At 38.2% G+C, this 20198-nt stretch overlaps 1 protein-coding gene across 1 annotated transcript in view; it reads right to left on the bottom strand.

Annotated features, from left to right (window-relative positions):
* LOC130708361 (serine/threonine-protein kinase MRCK alpha-like) overlaps positions 1–19907 on the bottom strand; it is a 128356-nt gene extending 108449 nt beyond the window's left edge. The window contains exon 1 of the mRNA XM_057548171.1: positions 19880–19907. The gene's annotated coding sequence lies outside the window, so the exon portion shown is untranslated. The remainder of the gene's footprint in view (positions 1–19879) is intronic.
* Positions 19908–20198: the final 291 nt, after the last annotated feature.

The raw sequence follows: 20198 nt of genomic DNA, 5'->3' as shown, positions 1-20198 counted from the left end.
TTTAAATGTGCATATCTGAAAAGAATTTCTTAAAAACAATAATCTAAGCATCCATCTGTGTAAGCAAGAAAAAGAACAGCTAAAGCAAAAGAAAGAAGGAAAAAATAAAGATGAGAGCAGAAATCAATGAAGAAGAAACATACATAGTTTTAACATTGCTAAAACTAGTCCTTAGAAAGACTATAAAATTAATAAACCCAGTGGCATTTGGTAAATTTTTCTTATAATCTGGAAACCTTCTATCAAGGGACATTTTGAATCTGGATCTGAAAGAAGATCTTCCCACCCTCCATACCCCGTCATATATAGGGCTCACAAAACTCTGTGCTGTCCCTCATTTCACGTTTTTTCCATTCCAGAGCATTTATTTTAGAATGCAGTTAATAATGGAAAAAATGAAGATGCAACTAATTATTTCTGGGTTTATAAAAATGTGAGTTAGAATGTTTCATCCATTCCAAATAGCCAGTTGTGAGATTAAAAACCTAATTCATTCATTTAATGCTTTTCAGCAGACATCACAAGACTGAAGACATTCTCATAGCTCAAAACCTATGTCCAGGACATTTTTTCTTGGTTCTGACTTCAGCAGCTATGGAGTAAAAACTCTTTTATCTCCAGGGATTGTGTCACTTAACATAAAGCCTCCAACAATAACAACAAAAAGAAGTAAAAGAAAACATGAATTCAGCATACTAATAGTGATCATAGGTATGAAGATATATATTTTCCAAACCTGATAACTGTAATACTGTTCAAGTTACTATGTTTTTAGAATAAAAAATTACCTTTCTGAAGCCACTTGACTGATATAAGAACAAGAAAAAAATGACACCCACGTTAACAGGAGCTGTCAACAAATGGATTAGTCAAATGTACAAACTAGATCATTCGTTTTGTCACTTTATGTCTTCCAAGCAACATGGTGCAGAAAGTTGAGGTTATAGTGTTCAGAAAATATAACAAACATGAAAACTTTGATCCTGTGGTCGCTGTCACATGCGTCACATTTGTGACATTTGAATGTATATGCCACAAAAGAATTACACACACACACATCCACACACATACACACCCACTTACACACAAATACATATGTACACATGTATATACACATGTAAACACAAAAACAAACAGAAACGTACACATAGATATATACACACATACATTTCCACTTACACGCATAAACACCTACTTATACACAAGAACATATTTATACATATGCACACCTACTTACACACACATACACCCATGCATGCATACACATACTACACACACATACCCTACCACACATACACACACACTACAGGGTGTGTGTATAGATGTCCAAAAAATAATTTTTAAGATTGGGGTTTTGAAAATATGGAAACATCCCGATAAATGCTGCATTAAAACCAAGTAAAATATGTAAATGCTCATTTGGACAACAGAACCTTTAGCAAAAGAAATGTCCTTGAAAATATTGTGATTATTATGAGCCGTGAGTACAAATGTACCCTATAATACAAAGCTCAAATATTCTCATTTGTAGAGCTGTTCCATTTCATCCTATCATCTTTTCTTATTCTGTCTCTGCCCCAGTTCTCTCTTCTCCCCCCATGACGTTTCATCCCTGACTTGAAAGCAGCAGAAGTTTAATGCTGAAAGTAACCAGCATTTTACAGGCTGATTGCCATTGCTGAGCTATTAGTAGAAATAAAAATGGCTTAATAAACTCTAGCATTCCACTCTAGTTAATGTCATTCCAGGTGTAGAGAGAAAGAAAGAATTCTCTGTCTTCATTGTAATGATATTAAAACAAACTACTGTGTATTAAATCATGCTTGGAAATGAGCAGACACTGCAGCTAGAAGCAAGCTCAAGAAACCATGGGAAACTATTTTGACTACTTCATCCAGTTTCCTTTTGAGGGAGAAGGCTCTGTATAAGGAAATGAGCTGCCTCACAGCCCCATCTTGACTTACACAAAGACCATCACTGACTTGCTGTGATTCTCAACCACTCAGTGGAAGAAACAGGGGCAGCATGGAGAGGAGATGCAGAGGAGCACGAGGATGGACCACCGGGCAAGCAGTGATCAGAAGAAAAAGCTTATTTCTCTAATATGCAGCAATTCCTAGTCATTTGTGTTCTAGGCTTGCTCCACCATAAGAACTGAAACACTGCCAGGAAATGCACAATATTAGATTCCTTGAGAGAAACTTCCTCGGGCCTGGACACATGTGCACTGTCTTGGGTCATTTTACATTTATCCACAGAGCTCACAGCAGAAGGCTGAATAGTTAAAAGATACAACTAATCTTATTTTTCACTTAAAGATTCTTAAATTCTACCAGTGCAGCGTGGCTAATAAATTGGGAAAACAAATCTAACTTTAAAGCAGTGCAATCCTCTATAATAATTTGAAAAATCAAAACTCTTTCCTCTCTGGAATTTTAAATAGATGATAGACTCAAAACCATTTAAAAATATGTTATGTTATGGAAATTGACAAAGAATTGATTATCAGCTTAAGTTGAAATAACAGTCTACTCTAAATCCAGGACTAAGTACAGATGAAAAGCTTAACTTTGGGGCCTTATTTTTGGACATTGAATTAAGACAGACCAGGAGCAGCAGGCGTGTGGTGTAGGGAAAGGTGGAAGGGAGGCATAAATACTGGGAGTGCAGAGGAGGAAAAGTCGACACCTGTTTCACCCTCCCCCTCTATTTCTACTCCAATGTTCCTGGCTCGGGTACTACCATCTTTCACCCAAATGACTCATGGATCCCACAGCTGCCTCCTTAGCTGATGTTTTGTTCCATTGCTTTCATGTACAACAAAGTAGTGGATACGCTCTGCTTTATGTAACCTTTTTGTATTTTCGGCAGTCCTCAGTGCAAATCTGTTTTATTAAAAACTCTGAATAAACATGGAATTCAGTAACTGCCCAAATTCTAGTAGGAAGTAAAAAAAAGATGTAGGAGGAATGATTCATAGTTCAAGTTGTTTTTTAAACATAATTTCTATAAACTTTGTACATACTGGAAAAAATAGAATCAACGCCTTAATCCTTTGTTAGTGTCTGGCTGTGTCCATTAAGGACCGTGCATAAGCACAGACACATATGTTACCCAGCTGTCTGCTTTGTGGGAGTCACAGGTCTCCTATGTCTACGTGCCATCATCCAGGGAGAGACAGGATCACGGCTTTTCAGAGAGGCCTTAAGGCTGTTGAGCACCCCTTCCTCTGACAGCTCAGGATTGGTAGTGAGTGGTCAGAAAGAAGTGTTCATTGAGTAAGTTTTTTAAGGACTGGATTAAATGTTTTACAACAACAACAATACACATTTGGGGCATAAAAGAAATAGCTCAAAACATTAAACATGCTAATATTGGAAAATATTAGCATTTCCAATCACTGCTAAATTATCCTGATTCAGCTTCCCAGTGACAGTCCTATTTCCTTCACTTTTTTGCTGGATCATATGGTAGTTTTATTTTTAAATTTTCCAGGAACCTCCATACTGTTTCCCATTATGGCTGTACCAAATTACATTCCCACCAACAGTGTACAAGGCTTTTCTTTTCTCCACACCCTTGCCTTTGTGGAACTTTAAGGTAATCCAAAAACATTATCCCTGCATTGTATGTATGCAGTTAAGGTAGAAGCACCAGGGAATGGAGAGAGCAACAATCTCCTTAAGTCAGTGTCTGCATCTGAAAAAACACGAGGGGATTTACGCCTGCCATTATTTTTTAAAAGGGCAGTAGAATGCTGATCACACACAGGTGGGATGCTTAAAGTAAATCCTGCATGTGGACTAAAAAGGAAGAGGCTCGGCCTGGCCCTTGCATGGAATATTCTACCTATTCTTTTTTTTAAAATTTTTATTGGAGTCTAGTTGAGTTACAATGTTGTGTTAGTTTCAGGTGTACAGCAAAGGAAATAAGTTATATATATACATATATCCACTCTTTCTTAGATTCTTTTCCCATATAGGCCATTACAGACTATTGAGTAGAGTTCTCTGTGCAATACAGTAAGTTCTTATTAGTTATCTATTTTATATATAGTAGTGTGTATATGTCAATCCCAGTCTCTCAATTTATCCCTCTCCCCCCTTTTTCCCCCCTGGTAACCATAAGTTTGTTTTCTACATCTGTGACTCTATTTCTGTTTTGTAAATAAGTTCATTTGTACCATTTTTTTAAATTCCACATATGATATCATATGATATTTGTCTTCCTCTGACTTACTTCACTCAGTATAACAATCTCTAGGTCCATCCATGTTGCTGCAAATGGCATTATTCTTTTTTATGGCTGAGTAATATTCCATTGTGTGTGTGTGTGTGTGTGTGTGTGTGTGTGTGTGTGTGTGTGTATATATATATATATATATATATACACCAAATCTTCTTTATCCATTTCTTTGTTGATGGACATTTGCTTCTACTGATTCTTAAAGTAGTCCTCTTCCTGACCTAACAGGTTCAGTGGTGGTTACATGAAGCATATTAGCTATTACATACCTTGTTCCTCTCTTTCTCATTAAGCAGAAGCCCTTTTGGAGTGGGAAATGTCCTGAAGTGAAAGAATTTATTCTAAGATGACTCTCATTGTCTTATAGATAAAATGTCAATACGGCATCAATTCATTAAACAAAAAATATAGATTGTGAAGCAGTTTCCATGAGGTTTCAGGATTAGAGTCACTCCCTAAAACATGCTCAAGTGAAGACGAATCCTTCACCTCTCCAGGATGTGCATGGCCAGCCTTCCTAGCAGTCCCTTGTAGGGGGCCTTTAGGCAGCTCCCCCAGAGCCTGAGGGCCAGGACAGGCAGACTGAATTTTGATCTCCCACAACTAACCACTTCTACACTTCATTCAGCCATTTCTTTGTGGAGCACTTCTGAAAGCTGAATTATGTGATGTGGAGAAGGACAGTGACTTTAGCACCAGCCAACAGAAGTATAATTTCTTCAAGATTACAGTTTTCTCCTCCAATGTTTTAATAGTTTGAGTATAAATATTTTCACAAAGAACATTTATGAGCTATTTTATTCTTTGAATGTGCTCTGTACAAATGAAATCGTCTCTAGCCTCACTGGGATAATAATTTTGGCTATAATTTAATTGTCATGCAGAACCTAGAGCAAACCAAGCATTGAAGAAGAGAAGAGGAGAAGGAAGAAAAGACTTGTAGGTGTGGGAAAAATAAAACTAAAGTAGCATTGTTAGTATATTAATGTTCTTGCATTTTTCTAGCAGCTTTTCTTTTTCTAATAATCTTGAAGTATTTCATGAACTGTTGCTGTAGGAAAGCCATGAGATGCAGATTATTAAGAAAAAAAGACATCAGGATTATCCTAACACCACGATTCTGCATGACCTTTGCTACAGTTCCTTTGACAGATAATTACGTGAGAAGGAGAGAAGTAACAGCCATGTGCTGAGCGCCTCTGAAGTCCAAGTATTTTCTCCAGCATCTTCACTGCTAACCTCTACCCTGTGAGGCAGCTGTTACCGGCATTTTACAGAGGTTCCCAAGAATCAAGAAAATGGCCCCAAGTGATGTGTGTGTGGGTGTGTGGGTGTGTGGGTGTGTGGGTGTGTGTATATATATATATATATATATATATATATATATATATATACACACACCCACACACCCACACACCCACACAGACAATGGAATATTATTCAGCCATAAAAAAGAATGAAATAACGCTATTTGTGGCAACATGGATGGATCTAGAGATTATCATACTAAGTGAAGTAGGCCAGACAAAGACAAATATTGTATGATATCACTTATATGTGGAATCTACAAAAAATGATACAAATGAACTTATTTATAAAACAGAAATAGACTCACAGACATAGAAAACAAACTTATGGTTACCAAAGGGGAGGGGAGGAGAGGGACAAATTAGGAGTTTGGGACTAACTTATACACAGCACTATATATAAAACAGTTAAACAACAAGGGCCTACTGTATAGCATCGGGAACTATACTTAATATCTTGTAATAACCTATAATGGAAGAGAATATAAAAAAGAATACATATATTTATATATATGTATAACTGAATAACTTTACTGTACACCTGAAACTAACACAAAAATGTAAATCAACTATATTTCAATAAAAATAAAGAAAAGAAAACAATAAATTAACCAAATCATATTAAGAAAAAAAAGAAAGAAAATGGCCCGAGGTACTCTGCCTTGTGGATCTTGGGAGAACAACTGAGCTCCAAATCAGTGCGTATTTCCTTCTCCATTTATGCTCATCCCTCAAATGAAATATGAGACATGTAACTGCTATTTGGCAAGGGCACAGGGCAGGCAGGCTCCAAAATGCAACATTCTTGGCATTACAAAAAGTTGAGGCGTATGCCAATTCCAGAAGACTCAGAGGGAACTGAGCAAGTGCTCAGACTGACCAGTATCACTGCCCAAGGTGACCTGGACATCTTTATGCCAAGGAACAATGTATAGAAATGGCATCGATGGCAGAGGCCAGCAAGGCATGGGTCAGGGGCTCCTTTCCACCCCTTACCAACTCCCCATTCCATAATGCATGTAAGCCCCTCGCATAAAAACAGATACACAAAGAACTTGGATTCCCACAGCAAAACCTTACATTGACTGAGAAATTTCTGCAATGAACTGAGAAATCTGAAATTGACTAGATTATTTTCTACTGTCAAGGAGAAATGAAATGTTATGATGAAAAATGAGATATTTTTTAAATTACAATTTTGCCTCCTTTACTGGATTTTTGGACTGCAACTATGAAACTTAAGCATGGTTTTAGACTTATTTTCAAAACAGAAATGTTTTAAAACCTTTAATGAAGTCAAAGTAACATAAAATAAACTGCACTTACAGTGTACAGTTTCATAGGTTTGATATATGTGTGCCCATGAAGCCAACAGCCTAATTAAGATAGTGAACACATCCATCACCCCCAAAAGTTTCCTCATGCCCTTCTGCAACCCCTTCCTACTCCCCTCATTCCTTCCATCCCCAGGCAAACATTTAACTACTTTTTGTAATGACAGATTTATTTGCATTTTCTAGGACTTCATACACATAGACTCATACAGTATTTTTTTCTAGCTTCTTTCTCTCAGCATAATTGAGATTAATCATGCTGTTGTGTGTACCAATAGTTTACTTCCTTTTATTGTCATGTATTATTCTACTGTAGGGATATATCATACTCTCTTTCTCCATTCACTTGTTGACGGATATATGGGATATTTACTGGTTTGGGCTGTTACAAATAAACCTGCTATGGACATCCATACACAAGTCTTTGTGTGGATATATGATTTATTTGTCGTGGGTAATATCTAGGCGCAGAATGGCTGGATTATATGATGGCTTTATATGATGGATTTCTGCTTGGCTTTTTAAGAAACTGCCAAACTGCAAAACAGGTACCTTCTAAGAATATTAAAATCAACTCACTGATTTTTGCCAAATGCCAAAGGAAAGTGTATGATCTTCTTTTTATCCCTTTGTTTTTCTACTGAAATGTATTATGTTTTCACTTTGAAAACAGGATTCCCCTCCCCTCTTAATACTGAAACATTTTACTGACCAAAGCAGGCAATGTAAAAAATATCTCATCCCTTTTAATATTATAAGCCTTTGATTGTTACAACTTTTTTGCTCCTCAGAAAGCCATCCCCTGCTATTCCAGACCCACAGATATGGGAATGGAGTACTGTATCAAGCAGCCTCCCAAGCGACAGGACATTAACCACTGAGACAAGAAAAACCATGGCCTAATTATCATTAATCCAAGTGCACCTCTATTCTAGAAAAACAGAGTGCTGTGAAGGGCAGAGAATATGCCTATTCATAACATTATGTCCCTACTAAGTAACTCATGATCTATTTCAACTTCTCTACTGATACCCCAAGTCCAGAGAATTACTCTCTGGTTTCTACCAAGGGCCTGAAAAAACAACTTTTTTCCCCACTGATTTTCTTTTTCTGGCCCTCAGGAAATTCTATCATATTAAGCAGGTATGATTGTATTTTGAATTCCTCTGCAGGCTCTTTCTGCTTCACCGTCCCCCTGTGAGGTTTCGCAGTTCATCCGTGAGGGGTAATGTTCTTCTATGAGTGAATTACACTCAGTGGTTGACATACACTTACCTGTCCCCACCACTTCTATTATCTGGCATATTCCCTAAAATAGGTCTGCCTCCATTTTCCTGGTACTCTTACCTTACTAAAAGAAAAGAAAACATAATCAGTGCCAATGTTTTCACTGGTTTCAGTTAAGGTTGAAGTCAGGAATAAATCATAAACGTTTTAGTGGGGATTTGTTCTTCCCTTTTTTTTTACACTTAAAATAATATTTATACTACTTTTTCCCCATGGAATGTGTTTTTTTATGCCCACTATTTGGATCGTTTACAGCTTTCAAGACAAATCAATAGAATCTTAGCTTTAAGATAAGTCTCAGATTTAAATCCCAACCTTGTTGACCAGCTAATGGTGGTGATTGTGCAAGTTACATAATCTCTCTGCATTGTGTTTATTTCTCCATGAAGCTGGAGTACCTCCAATCACAGAACTCCCTGAGGGCAGGTATCCTGGGCCATTTTGTTCATTATTATATAGCTGATGCCAAGAATTGTGCCTGACATATGGGAGGCACTAAATAAATAATGACTGAACGTATAAAACAAAAACAGCAATTATAATAACATAACCACCTTCACACAATTTGCTGCACGAAGCCAGTGGATAAACAATACTGTTTAACTTCCATTACATACAAAAGTGTTCTACCAGGAAGAGAGCAAAGTAAGTGATGATTTCAGCATCAGAGACTTTAGAGGGAATGATTTCCAGGGATCTTAGACCTGGGATCTGTGATTTACTCCTGACATCAATCTTAACTGAAGCAAATGGAAACATCAGCACTGATTGCCTTATCTTTTCTTTTCTTTCTGTAAGGTAAGGGTACTAAAAAATGGATCATGATAGACCACATGAAATTCTATGCTAAGAAAGTAAGAATTTTACATGCCAACCTTTTCCGGTTGTCACATAACAAAGTGCCACTTTTTAGAGAAATACACCCAGGTCCGTTCTAGTAAAGTGGTTAGGACACAGGGCCTGAAGCAATGCCCAAGACACCCAATATATGGCCAGAAACATAACTGAATTGCCTTCCCAATTTCAGAGCAGAATTACTTGTAAAAATGGAAAGGGGGCTTCCCTGGTGGCGCAGTGGTTGAGAGTCTGCCTGCCAGTGCAGGGGACGCGGGTTCGAGCCCTGGTCTGGGAGGATCCCACATGCCGCGGAGCGGCTCGGCCCGTGAGCCACGGCTGCTGAGCCTGCGCATCTGGAGCCTGTGCTCGGCAGCGAGAGGCCGCGATGGTGAGAGGCCCGCGCACCGCGGTGAAGAGTGGCCCCCGCTTGCCACAGCTGGAGAGAGCCCTCGCACGGAAACGAGGACCCAACACAGCCATACATACATACATACATACATACATACATACATACATAAAAAGAATGTAAGCAGACAAGAATAGCATTAAAAAAAATAAAAAAATAAAAAAATTTAAAAATCTTGAAAAAAAAAAAAAATGGAAAGAAGAGATCCCAGAGACATCCTCAGAAAAGAAAAAGAACTCACCTCTAGGTGGGGCTCACTGTGTCTGAGAGTTACTAGGTAAACATATTGTGCCCCTTCGACAAGATTTGTCCAGCATCTACTGCAGCAGATGCTACACACCTTGAAACCTCCTCCCAATGCTATAGCTCACATGGAGAGCAGTGGCTCAGAATATGCAATGGACCCAGTAATAAACAGAAACCATGGCCCTAACTCATCATCAGAGGACAAGGCAGCAGGTAGCAGCACCTTGAAAAGTCTAAAATACCTTCCCAAACTACATAAGGGATAAATAATGAAGACAGCTTGGAATTAACTTCTGATGATGCATATTTTACTATTTACATGTTGTTCAGGATGCATTATATTTATAAAACCAAGGAAGAAGGACCCGGAAAAAAAGTATGATGACACAGGCAGGGCCACCAAGTCAGTGAGCAGAGCAAGAACTCTGGTTCCTGGGAAAAGAGCCTGAGGAGCTGCATTGGAAGTTACAGGACAGTGGTGGGTCTCAGGGCTCCCAGGAGAGGCTCTGATTACAACTGCCACAGTTGTCAGCCACTTCTCCAAAACTTGGAGTCGCTCTGGCTTGACTGGTTTTTAGAAGGTCTTCTTACTCTGTATACCCCTGAGAAAGACAGATTCTCTGTACAAGTGAGATGAAAAGGAAGGAGAATAGGATCCTTCTGTCTCCTGAGGGACAGCTATTCCTCCTGCCTGCTCTCATCCTCCAAGAATGGGAGAACCTAGTCACCAAAGGCACATTGCAGGGTTTATCAATTAAAAACACTCTAAAGAAATATAACCCTTCTAGGTTTCTTTCTTCTAAGAACCCCTCCCACTGTCCACTCCCAGGAGCATCCATTCCTGAGGGCGAAGTGAGGAGAGCCAACCCCACCGTGCACACAGCTCTGCAGGTCCGGCCCAGACTGACCCTACCTGCACACACACCACCACCCAGTCAGAGAAAGAACAATGCCCATGTTCACATTAATCCTGACTGAGCCAGCCCTTGATTTCTGGCAATGTTTCATCTTTCTCTTTGTGAACGCTTCCTTCAAATCCTTAAGGGTTTAGCATTTCTTGTTTTTAGGTACCATGTTTCTTTCCTGTGTGCATGGAACACTTTTGCAAGGAAAGGTAATTCTTCCTTGATTAGTATGTTGTAGGCTCTTTGTACTGTTTTTGCTAATGGAATTTAATTCATATCAACCCTCCATGGCAAATGTTATCATTCCTATTTTAAATATGCAGAAGCTAAGACTCAGGGAGATTAAGTAAGTTGTCAGTGGACACTCCACAAATAAAGAGATCTAGGTCTGTCCAATTCTAAAATCCCCATTTTTTTCACTGTGCTAAGCAGTGTCTGAGAACAGGAGGCACATACATTTAACAAATAAATCTACTAAATTATCTATAACATACCACAATTAAGCCAGGACAGAGAATAGTTCATAAATGGAATAAATATCTCATATGTATCATATGTTCATAATGAATAGAGAAATGTTTTCAAAGTCATAGGAATAGAACTTCCGAAAAAACAAACTCATATGGCCAAGTGAGAGTTTTAAGAAAAGTTTTCTTGCAAAAATATGTTATTTTCCCATTCGGATATTTTTCTTCTAAAGAAATCTTGTTTGGTCTCTTTATTAGTGGCATACAAGATAAAAAGATAATGATAAGGACATATATATTATACACCCTGTCCCTTCAAACTATAAATCAAGAAGTATTTTTTATCCTCCAACCTAATACGAAAAGAGGAGTCATGTTGATGTTTTTTCTTACTTTGAAGGAAATAAAGGCAAATTCATCGCTTAAGAATTTTATCTGCTTCAGAGTCATTACGAAATAACTAACAAAATAATGTAGAGTATTTTTTATTAGGGTATAGTTGCTTTACAATGTTGTGTTAGTTTCTTCTGTACAGAAAAGTGAATCAGCTATACGTATAAGTATATCCCCTCTTTTTTGGATTTCCGTCCCATTTAGGTCACCACGCAGCATTGAGTAGAGTTCCCTGTGCTATACAGCAGGTTCTCAGTAGTTACCTATTTTATACATATTAGTGTATATAGGTCAATCCCAATCTCCCAATTCATTACCCCTCCTCACTTTCCCCCCTTGGTATCCATACATTTGTTCTCTACATCTGTGTCTCTATTTCTGCCTTGTAAATTGGTTCATCTGTACCATTTTTCTAGATTCCACATGTATGTGTTACTATATGATATTTGTTTTTCTCTTTCTGACTTCACTCTGTATGACAGTCTCTAGGTCCATCCACGTCTCTACAAATGACCCAATTTTGTTCCTTTTTATGGCTGAGTAATATTCTATCGTACATATGTACCACATCTTCTATTTAGGGTCTTTTGTGTCTCCATACAAATTTTAAGGTTTTTTGTTCTAGTTCTGTGAAAAATGCCATTGGTAATTTGATAGGGATTGGACTAAATCTGTAGATTGCTTTGGGTAGTATAGTCATCTTCACAATATTGATTCTTCCAATCCAAGAACATGTATATGTCTCCATCTGTTTGTGTCATCTTTGATTTCTTTCATCAGCGTCTTATAGTTTTCTGAGTACAGGTCTTTTACCTCCTTAGGTAGGTTTATTCCTAGGTATTTTATTCTTTTTGTTGCAATGGTGAATGGGAGTGTTTCCTTAATCTCTCTTTCTGATCTTTTGTTGTTACTGTATAGGAATGCAAGAGATTTCTGTGCATTAATTTTGTATCCTGCAACTTTACCAAATTCATTGATTAGTTCTAGTAGTTTTCTGGTGGCATCTTTAGGATTTTCTATGTACAGTATCATGTCATCTGCAAACAGTGACAGTTTTACTTCTTCTTTTCTGACTTGGATTCCTTTAACTTCTTTTTCTTCTCTGATTGCCGTGGATAGGACTTCCAGTGCTAGCATGGAAGTTAGTAGAAGGAAAGAAATCATAAAGATCAGAGCAGAAATAAATGAAATAGAAACAAAGAAAACAATAGCAAAGATCAATGTTTTAAAAAGCTAGTTCTTTGAGAAGATAAACAAAATTGATAAACCTTTAGCCAGACTCCTCAAGAAAAAGAGGGAGAGGATGCAAATCAATAAAATTAGAAATGAAAAGGGAGAAGTTACAACAGACACCACAGAAATACGAAGCATCATAAGAGACTACTACAAGCAACTGTATGCCAATAAAATGGACAACCTGGAAGAAATAGACAAAGTCTTAGAAAGGTATAACATTCCAAGACTGAACCAGGAAGAAATAGATAATATAAACAGACCAATCACATGTAATGAAATTGAAACTGTGATTAAAAATCTTCCAACAAACAAAAGTCCAGGACCAGATGGCTTCACAGGCGAATTCTATCAAACATTTAGCGAAGAGCTAACATTTATCCTTCTCAAACTCTTCCAAAAAATTGCAGAGGAAGGAACATTCCTAAGCTCATTCTATGAGGCCACCATCACCCTGATACCAAAACCAGACAAAGATATCACATAAAAAGAAAATCACAGACCAATGTCACTGATGAATATAGACGCAAAAATCCTCAACAAAATCCTAGCAGAGAGAATCCAACAACACATTAAAAGAATCATACACCATAATCAAGTGGTATTTATCCCAGGGATACATGGGTTCTTCAATATACGTAAATCAATCCATGTGATACACCTTATTAACAAATTGAAGGAAAAAAACCTCATATGATCATCTCAATAGATGCAGAAAAAGCTTTGGACAAAATTCAACACCCATTTATGATAAAAAACTGTCCAGAAAGTGGGCATAGAGGGAACCTACCTCAACATAATAAAGGCCATATATAACAAACCCACAGCAAACATCATCTTCAATGGTGAAAAACTGAAAGCATTTCCTCTAAGATCAGGAACAAGACAAGGATGTCCACTCTCATCACTGTTAATCTAAAGTATTTTTAAAGTGCTAAAGTGCTAAGAAATAGCTGTCTAGTACTAGTGTAAAGATGTCCATAGAGGGCTGCTGCAGAAAGTCTACACTCTGGATCCACATGGAGCAGGAGTTAAAGATGCTGATTAGCTGCATATAAGAGCATTCCATACAGGAGTCCAAGAAATTACAGACTCAAAAGTTCTAGGGACAAGCAGAAAAGAAAGAAAACACCATGTCTTAGCAAGTCTTAAGATGTTTCTTGTATGTGGATCTTTCATTTTTATTAATATTCCATAAGTATCTAGTCCATACGCCTCCATTGCATCTATTAAATCTACAGAAGGCACAATCCTGTTTGTGACAGAGGAACTAACAAAAATAAGGCTATTTCTGACCTTGAGAAACCCTACTACCTGGTTGGTGAGGTTGGCGAGGATGTGGAGAAAAGGGAATCTTAATACACGGTGGTGGGTAGATTGGTGAGCCACTGTGGAAAACAGAATGGAGTCGTCAAAAAACTAAAAATAGAGCTACTATATGATTCGGTTATTCCATTTCTGGGTATATATCCAAAGAAAAGAAAAACACTAATTCAAAAAGATACATGCACCCCAAAGTTCATAGCAGCACTGTTTACATTAGCCAAGATATAGAAGCAACCTAAGTGTCCATCAACAGATGAAAGGATGAAGAATATGTGGTATATATATATACAATGGAATATTACTCAACCACTAAAAAAAGGACATTTTGCCATTTGCAACAACATGGATGAACCTGGAGGGTATTGTGCTTAGTGAAATAAGTCAGACAGAGAAAGACAAATACTGTATGTTCTCACTTGTATATGGAATCTAAAAAATAAAGCAAACAGATGAATACAACAAAACAGAAATAGACTCACAGTTATAGAGAACAAACTACTGGTTACCAATAGGGAGACAGAAGGAGAGAGGGGTAAAATGGGGTAGGGGATTAAGAGGCACAAACTGCTATGTATAAAATAAGTAAGCTACAAGTATCTATTGTACAGCACAGGGAATATAGCCAATATTTTATAATAATAACTTTAAATGGAGTATAATCTATAAAAATAGTGAATCACTATGTTGTGCACCTGAAACTATTGATAATATAATATTGAAAATCAAGAATACTTCAATAAAAAAAAGAAAAAGAAAAAAAGAAACCCTATAACCTGGAGGTGCAGACACCTACGCATCAACATGCTTTCAACTGGAGAGAGAGGTGGTTGCTAAGTGTCATGAGTCCTCCTTTAAGGAAACAACTCCGTTAGAAATAATAACCCATGATAACATCTGTGTCCAAGGCTCCAGATCACTCAGACTAATTGCTTTGTGGTATAAACTGCTGTCAATCCTTCCACAGCTGCCAGCACCAACAGGCATGTACAGAAATGCTCACTATGAGCCGTTAGAATTGTTATTGCAGTGTGATTTGGAGTAGCCAAAAACTGGAAACTATAAAATGTCCATCAAAAACATAAAGGAGAATAAATTACAAATGTAAAGTGGAAAATAACACAGCAACGAGCATAAATGCTCTACCACTATGTGTAATAATACAGATGAATACAAAAACACAATATTATGCAAAAGGAACCCATGACAAGAGAGTACATGCTGCACCACCTCACTCATATAAAGGACAAGAACAGGAAATATCAAGCTACGTGCAGCTCAATGACAAAAAGACAAACAATTCAGTTATAATATAAGCAAAGCACTTGAATAGATACTGTTCCAAAGAAGATATACAAATGGCCAGCAAGCACATGAAAAGATGCTCCACATCATTATTCATTAGGGAAATGCAAATCAAAACCATAATGAGATACCACTTTACACCCACTAGGATGGCTATAATCAAAACAGTGGAATATATCAACTGTTGGCAAGGATGCGGAAAAATCACAACCCTTGTCCAATGCTAGTGGGAATAGAAAATGGTACAATCAGTATGGAAAACAGTCTGACATTTCCTAAAAAAATTAAACTTAGAATTACTGCAATTCTACTCGTAGGTATGTATTCCAAACAGGTGTGTAAGTAAAAACTTCTATATAAATATTAATAGCAACACTATTCACAATAGCCAAAAGGTGAGAACAAACCAAAACAAAGTTTGGAAGGACTATTTTTAATATCAGCCAAAAGAAAACATCTGTGAGATTTGGAATTCTGGACTATGCCTTGCATGCTGAGGTCATCAAATTGTACTTTCCAAAAATCTTTGCATGTGATGTTTATCCCCTCAATCCATATTGAAATAGGAACATCCAGCAAACTTGTAATTTTCCTAATTCAGACATCTGGATGTCACAATCTAAGTGAGATCTAAATGTATTTCATTTAGGCCTAGGGTCATACTTATCTGGTAAAAGGAATGCTTTTCCATCTTCAGAGCTGGCTTGTTCCCAGAATCCTCTTTCACTGGCCTGATGCTAATGATTCACGTGCATGAGTTCTAGCTCTTTAGGTGGTCACTAGAACGTGCAACCCCCTGAAGAGAGTACCTGCTTCTAGATCCTTCCTAAATCTCTACCACCAACATTCTTTTCATTAATTCCAAAGTTTTGACTGCATACATTATATGACCCTTAATGAGTATGTGGGCAGTCCATATGTCACACATCAGTCACTTTCCTCTCTTCCTCAAAACAGAGGGTTGTTTTGTTACTTTAAAGAATCTAACAGGGAATATCCAACAAAGCCAGAGGGGATTTTCTGAACACAATGGGACAATGCCTACAACCCAAGAGCCCTGCTGGCTCTTCCCGACTACTTGGTTGTGCTTCTGCTCACTTTCAGAACGGAAGTGAGGCAACTTGTTCTCACATCTCCTTCAGAACCCTTCCAGTCCATCATCATTACAGTGGAGGTCCTCTTCTTAAAGTCACCTATTCTAGTAGGGGACAGAAGGCATACTGATGAGTATTAAGAAAAACATCAACTGTCAGGCACTGACAGGAAGAGCAGGAAGCTCTCACTTTTGTGAGATGGAGCCCACTAGCAATACATATTTCACTTTTAAATATATGCACCAACTGGAGATTTTAAAAGGTAACTTACAGGGCTTCCCTGGTGGCACAGTGGTTGGGAGTCCGCCTGCCAGTGCAGGGGACATGGGTTCAGGCCCTGGTCCGGGAGGATCCCACATGCCACGGCACAATTGGGCCCGTGCGCCACAACTACTGAGCCTGCGCTCTAGAGCCCACGAGCCACTAATGCTGAGCCCAAGTGCCACAACTGCTGGGGCCCACGCGCCTAGAGCCCATGCTCCGCAACAGGACAGGCCACCGCAATGAGAAGCCCGTGCACCGCAACGGAGAGTGGCCCCCGCTCGCCGCAACTGGAGAAAGCCTGCACACAGCGGTGAAGACCAAGTGCAGCCAAGAATAAATAAATTAAATAAATAAATTAAAAATAAATTAAAAAAAAAAAAAAGGTAACTTACAATTATCTGTTCCTGAAATGGTGCTCTCCTTCTCACTGCAGAAGTCTTAGAGTACTTGCAGTTACTTTACCATTTAACATGCAGTGGTCTGAGCCAGGAATTCATTGAAGGTGATGGATTCACACTGTACTTTTTTGGCTCTCACAAAAGTAAAATCATTTATATTTGTATATAACTTTCCTCTACTTTTCCTTGACAGAGATTAGAGAAATAAGCAAAAGGCATCCATCAATCCCAAGAATGCACTGATTATCTGCCATGGGCCAGGCAGTTATCTGGATCCTGGAGTCAGAGAATGAGTTACCTGCCAGCAAAGACCATAGACTCTGGCAGAAGCACAACAAAGATGTACCCAATCAATCAATAATCGCCCACTGAACAGTACATGTGGAAGGCACTCTACTGAGAACCGGAGACTGAAAGATCAACAAACGATAGACCCTGTAGTCTTTTTGTCTACAAAGAGAGGACGCCAGACTGGAAGGAGAGGTATTATTAAACACAGGGAGGTAATGGGAGTCATATAGTGGGACTGCCTAATACATAAAATGCCTTAAGAACAGCTGATTGTAAGTTGATAATGCTGAGCTTTCCTAACCATGTAGTACCTTACAACAGTTGATCAAAAACAGAAAACTAGTTAAATGGAGCATTTAAGAGAAACAAAGAGCAAGATCATGAATTCTTAGTCCTTTTACTAGACTTAACCCTGCATGCTGGCATTTAGAATAACTGTGTTAGGTATCTATCACTGCATAACAAAGTACCCCAGAAAGGGCTAAAACAGGATTATATTTGCTCACAATTCTATTTGGGCCAGGCTCAACTTTTGAAAAGAACTTTTGAAAAGTTCTTTTGCTTGTCTCATCTGAGATTATTCATGTGGCTGTTCAACTGGGGACTGATTCATCCAGAGGGACCTCAGCTGGAAGATCCCATCTCAGCTCCACGTGGTCTCACCCTTTATGAGGCTCTACCAAGCTTCCTCACACAGACACACTACATTCTATGGGGTAAGAGGAAGTCAAAAGTCCCCTTGAGTCCTAGATCAGATTGTCACAAATATTACTCACTCCACATTCTTTTGGTCAAAGCCAGTCACAAGGCCATTCTAGGTAAATAAACAGGATAAAAGACTCTACCTCTTAAAAAGATGGACAGTAAAGCCATGTATTTCAAAGAGGTGTGTCTACAGGAAATGGAGACTTGTTGTAGTCATCAATTTAACAATGTCTTAACATTTAGGACTCCAAATATCTAATTTTCACAACTGAAAGATCCTTTCTTCTCACTTCTCACTATTCACAGTGTAAATATTCCTAATTTCATATAGAAATCTCTAAACTCTAAACATACTAGCTTTATCAATAAACATGTTTATACAGCACCTGTATTGATAACATTTTTACCACACAGGCTAAGTACAGCACTCTTGCCATGTGAATTACTAAAGTAGGTAATAAGGATAATAATAAGCATGTTCCTTGTTCCAAAATTATTCCCTGCTACTAGGGCCAGCATCTGAGGACTTCTGATTAACATAACACTTTTTTGTATTTGACATTAATTTTAAAGGCATCAGTGAAAAGTACAAATCCTATATAATTAGGTTGAAACAACTTATTTAAACATGTAACTTTTCATGGAGACCCACCTGTCAATACTTCCCCTCCTCCTTCAGACACTTGAAGGTAAGTGACCATGAACAAATGAGTAATTCTGATTTTTATATTACCATGTGCAGTTTCTGTTTCCTTGACAAGAGGGATAGAAATAAGAAAATACTGGCGTTTTTCAATCTCCTAATTAAAGACAATGTGTTTTGCGTTTGTTTATAACTCAAACTGACTATAATACTTCAAGCACAGTGAAATTCACTTACTATTGAACAAGAGATGACTAGTCTCAAAAATAAACTTCCAATGTTCTTCCAAGGTAATTTTATCACAATTGTTTCTGCTAGAAAAGAGGGAAAGTCCAGGTAATACACTCAAAATTTCCATTAGGAGAGGCAGCCCAAAGAGTATCCTATCACCTTATGATTTTCATGCTGCTTTCACCCACCACAAGGTCGCTTGGCAATGTTCTGAGACAGCCTTCTCTGATTTCGCTTGGCAGACTGAGGCAGTTTTTCTACTCTGTGATTGATTGCAGCATTACCTGGATAGTCTTAGTCCAAGCTCCCCTGTGAAAGTCTTGAATAATTTGTAACTCCTGCCATGAGCTCAGCACCTGATTTATTACACCTCATTATTGCAGCTGCCTGTCTGTGTACAGAGGCAGCAGGTAGTGAGAGCACACAGAGTACAGGGAAGAAGACAGTCACCATCCCCCCAAAGCAGCCTAAACAAGACGGACAATGGAATTAGAGTCTACATTACAAAACTCCAAACTAAACACAGAAGTTTTCCTGTTAGAGACTTAGTTAGTGTGGACCTAGCCAATGCCTCCACTCTATCTTTCTCATAACATTCATCTTACCTGTGTCCTAGCCAAATGTTAGACCCACAGTGAAATTATCCCCCATTTTGTTCAATCGCAAATAACCCCATTTTGAATTGAACTGAATACAAGAAAACATCCAAAACAATATAAGCATACAAGTGGCCAAGACCTATATTTAAACCAACAAAGAACAACAGCCAACATTCATTCAGAATTATCTATGAAGCATTTCTCACAAAATAACCTAGGTGTCTAGTTCACAGCATCAGTGTTCCTGTTTTTGAGCTGGTGGTGTCATTGTCACTAATCAATTCTCTTTATGTGAGAAAGATCCCCAAACATTCTCTCTTATCACATTTTTGTTTCATTTAAGAATAGCCTTCCCGCAACACTTACAAAGGGACTCCTCTGTTGAATTGCACACTTGAAATGGATTAATTGCATGGTATGTTGATTATATCCCAAAAGAGGCCTGAGAGGAAAGAGAGAGAGAAAGAGAGAGAGTTTCCTGCCTGCCAAGTTTTCTCTCAGGACTATTGAACTCTGATTCTCAGAGAGGAGTTGTTAACCCTCTCCCAGTGTACAGGTGCACACATCCTACATTAGCTGGGGATGTGGACTCTATGATTATCTTAAAATCCAATGATAAATGTGGGGGCGATCACCTGTTATGTACTGAATGTTTATGTACTCCCCAAATTCATATGTTGAAGCC

This window comes from Balaenoptera acutorostrata, chromosome 6, assembly GCF_949987535.1.
Source record: "Balaenoptera acutorostrata chromosome 6, mBalAcu1.1, whole genome shotgun sequence".
NCBI classification, from domain to species: domain Eukaryota; kingdom Metazoa; phylum Chordata; class Mammalia; order Artiodactyla; family Balaenopteridae; genus Balaenoptera; species Balaenoptera acutorostrata.
Note: the sequence above shows the minus strand (reverse complement) of the source record. Positions and strands in the feature narration are given on the sequence as shown.